The 2,128-nt window shown below is 45.4% G+C and overlaps 1 pseudogene across 1 annotated transcript; it reads left to right on the top strand.

Moving 5' to 3' along the window:
- Positions 1 to 1,011: 1,011 nt before the first annotated feature.
- Positions 1,012 to 1,751, top strand: LOC308465234 (protein VCF1 pseudogene; annotated as a pseudogene). Its single transcript has one exon. The product of its transcript is annotated as a protein VCF1 pseudogene (transcript).
- The last annotated feature ends 377 nt before the right edge of the window (positions 1,752 to 2,128 follow it).

The raw sequence follows: 2,128 nt of genomic DNA, 5'->3' as shown, positions 1-2,128 counted from the left end.
TGCTTCAGGTTACACACTCCGCTAACCCAGAAATAGTGCTTCAGGTTGAGAACTTTACCTCAGGATGAGAACAGAAATTGTGCTCCAGCGGAGCAGCGGCAGCAGGAGGCCCCATTAGCTAAAGTGGTGTTTCAGATTAAGAACAGTTTCAGGTTAAGAACGGACCTCCAGAACGAATTAAGTACTTAACCTGAGATACCACTGTATAAGGAAATGAGGCAAGCTATTTCTAAAGGGGTTAAAGTGACTTAATTCTAACACCCAGAACATGCTTGAGCAACTCCCTGCTCAGGAAAACCCTTTCGTGGTTGAAGGGAGTGTCATTGGTGCACTGCCTTATGTGGCTACATTGAACATCTGGAGACATCCTTTTAGAGCTCCTCTCAGTCCCTTTTCGGTTTTAACACTCTTTCTTTCCTCCTCTCCACCGCCCTTAACTACAGGTCATTCATGAAGACGTTAAAAAGCACCAACCGCACACACATCCTTGGGGAAGCCCCTTGCCATGTCTTTCCACTGTGATAACTTGCGAATGCACCAGTATAATACAGCACAATGCAGAGGAATGTTGGAAGAGCCAGTGTGGTGTAGTGGTTAAGAGCGGTGGGCTCGTAATCTGGGGAACCGGGTTCGCGTCTCCGCTCCTCCACATGCAGCTGCTGGGTGACCTTGGGCCAGTCACACTTCTCTGAAGTCTCTCAGCCCCACTCACCTCACAGAGTGTTTGTTGGGGGGGGGGGGAGGGAAAGGAGAATGTGAGCCGCTTTGAGACTCCTTCGGGTAGTGATAAAGTGGGATATCAAATCCAAACTCCTCTTCTTCTTCAAGAGGAAATTTGTGAGTGGAAATGGAGAAATCCCTCACTGCTAAGCGGAGGTTGGACGGCCATCTGTCATGGATGCTTTAGCTGAGCTTCCTTCATTTCAGGGTGTTGGACTGGATCAACCTTGGGGTCCCTTCCAGCTCTAAAACTCAATAATAATAATAATAATAATAATAATAATAATAATAATGGTGGAAGGCGGCTTAAGGGGGGGACGGACAAGAACGAAGAGGAGACGAAATGGCATAGAGGAGGATGTCCACATCCCACAAACAAAACGCGGTAGCCAAAATGCTGTTTTTCATGACTCCTGGGATACAGAGTCCTCCAGCAGGAGCACCAGTAGTTGCAGCAGTAGCAGCATCAGCAGCCCTGACAGAGCTAGTAGGCCGGAAAGCAGCCTAGACCACATAATGCCAGGATCAAGTCCTGTGACCCCTCCTCAGTCTATCCATGAGCAGTCTGCACTATGCCAAGGTCCTTACTTCCACATCAACCAGATCCTGAAGTAGGCGCACTTTCATAGCTTACAGAGCAGGGGCCGTCCTCCCACATGATGAGCCTAGCAGTTCCCTGCCTTCTGTGAAGGGGGACAGCACTGTGTGATGGGGATATTTCAACTTAAAAGTTTGTTAAAATGGCACAAAATGCCTGTTGCCTTTTCAGTCTGTATATGGAATAACGGGTTAACAGGCAATTGTTTACTTGTGGTTTGCTGCACTATTGCAATGCAAAAGGGGCTTTGGAGCAATTTTTATAGGATTCTTTTTGGGGAGGGATGGAGGGTGGATATCTTTTGACATGTCATGATGGGTCTGAGAATCCACTTCTGTATAATAGGAGTGCATAATAAATCCAGTCTGACTTCTTAATCTGTTCATTAGTAGCTGATGCTTTATGTAAAATCCTTTCAAACATTTGCATTCAGTTTTATGTCTTTTTAAAAATTTCAATAAATAGAAAATAATAATAATAATAATAATAATAATAATAATAATAATAATAATTTATTCATACCATGCCCATCTTGCTGGATTTCCCCAGCCACTCTGGACAGCTCCCAACAGGATACTGTATTAAAAACATGATTAAACATACAAAAACTTGCTAGTTGTACATCCGGTCAGGGCGGTGTAACGAGTCTTTGTGCAGACATATGTGGCAACTCACTTTTTCATCTGCCAAAGAGGCCCTGGGGCTTTCTGGAACAGCCAGATTATGGGGCTCATGGGCTTTAGATGGGCAGGAAGAGGCTGGGAATGGCAGCTTTCTCTGGGTTTGCTGGAGAAGGCAGCGTAGAAATGA

This window comes from Podarcis pityusensis (assembly GCF_964106645.2).
Source record: "Podarcis pityusensis genome assembly, chromosome: 2".
NCBI lineage: Eukaryota > Metazoa > Chordata > Lepidosauria > Squamata > Lacertidae > Podarcis > Podarcis pityusensis.
Note: the sequence above shows the minus strand (reverse complement) of the source record. Positions and strands in the feature narration are given on the sequence as shown.